The sequence below is a fragment of the Gadus morhua genome, chromosome 20 (assembly GCF_902167405.1).
Source record: "Gadus morhua chromosome 20, gadMor3.0, whole genome shotgun sequence".
In the NCBI taxonomy this organism is placed as follows: Eukaryota; Metazoa; Chordata; class Actinopteri; order Gadiformes; family Gadidae; genus Gadus; species Gadus morhua.
Window position 1 is genome coordinate 22,592,683 of NC_044067.1, and position 1,918 is coordinate 22,594,600.

Genomic DNA, 1,918 nt, shown 5'->3' on the forward strand with positions numbered 1-1,918 from the left:
GTCAGGTGTAACGGGGAATTTGATGTATTCCCCAGCATGTCGGACTAGACCTGACGTAACTGCATGTAGGCCGATTTGAAATGCGTCCAATAGAACTAAGGGGATGCTGGAACGACCCAGATGCATAGAAATGCAGTGCCGCTGTAACTTTCACTGCAACGGGGAGGGCATAGGGACAGCGTGCCTCAGTCCCCAGCTCATCTGCCAGGAGATGGCAGATATCTGTGACAGCCTGACGGGTCAGGCATAGCTTACGCCTGCATTCCTCCTCACTCAGGGAGAGATAGGTGTGTCTGGGCCGGTATACCCTCTCCCCCCGGTGTCTGATCCTCTGTCCCAAGACGTATTCCATTCCACTATCCAATAGAAAAATTATGAGCAACCTCAACTTAACTGGTAAGTTGCAGAGTAAGGTTTTAAATGGACTTACAGAAGGTGATTTCGCAGTCTTCAGAATTTATTTCGCAGTCTTCAGAATTGTGGTTCCTGATTCTTGACGGACAACCCACTTTGACAGGTGTCCTTATATACATGTGTCTCTTGCCACTATTGGTCAACCAGGTTAATTTGATCCGTCATTACGCCTGCTACAATTCGCGTGAATAATTTGGGTAAATGTGTACGCTAGATTTATGCCTATTTATTTTATCTTTATGGACACCACAATGATTTTCCTTGTGTGGTAATATTTTATTTTCCTTGTAATTATGTATGGTTTGCAAAAATGGGAACTGCTGTCCGTGTAGATGAGAGAAGCAAAGTGTATGCGCGAGGTGCACAAGCAATCCGTATGCATCGCATGCGCATGTATGCATGCGCCCTTAAAATAGCATCTGAACAACGTGCCACTGACTTTAAACCAGGTATTCCCTGGTCTGTGGCGAAATTGTATTCAGAAACTGCAAAATACCGTTTGCGCCAGAACACGCCTCCTCCTTTCGCCGAACAGCCCCTTGGGGCGCAAGATCATTCCCTAATTTACTGGCGAGTGGCGGTGGTGGGAAAAGAACGCTCTGCCCCAGTTGTAAACTAGCAACGACAAATGCGCCAGTGACTAAGTCACTTGCGCCGGATGCAAGATAGGGCCCAAAGAGTTTTTCCAAGGAACCAATCTAGTTGAAAAAAAACATCCTAATATGCAACGTCTTCAACGAGAGTATGGTGTGAGTTTGTGTGTGTCTTTCTTCTGGTCATGTAAACCTTATCTGTAGCTGTGCACCACGTCTTTGTCAGCCCATCCTGTGTAGAATATAGAGGATCTATTCCAACCACTGCTTGGGATAAAGACCATGTTTACCGCGTCACAATGTCAGCCCAGAGGACGCAAGAGCCACAATTAAAACAAATGCCAGATAATATTTTCAAAATATTTCTCACACTGTATGAATAAATTGAATATAAGCCAAATGGACTCAGAGTTGTTTTGTGTGGCAGTATGTCTGTTATTGGTTCTGGATCTGCTTATCAAGGCCGCAGGCAAAGGCAGAACCAGGAGGAGTCCCCTAGCAGGGTGAGCCAACAACACCCAATACCACGGGATCTCTGAATAACCCTTAATACCTTCATAAACACTTGTTACATATTTGCCAGTGTCCAGCTCTCCGTCTCTCTCTTGCTTAGTTTTTATTAACCAAGACATATACAGATAGCGAGAAAGAATAACAAGGAACTTATAACAGAAATGAGATGGAGAGAAAATGTATATTTAAATGGAAATAATCCACTTCCTGATCCATCAGTGTGCTTCCTGCTCTACTCATTCCAGTGCCAGGAAACACAAGGTCATGTATTTGTTAGCATCAGTAATGTCTACATAGCATGTTGTGAAGGCTCCTCAGTTCTAAAGTATGAAGTGTGACGGCACAAGGTTCCTCAGTTCTACAGTATAAAGTGTGATAGCACAGGTCATCACTTCTAC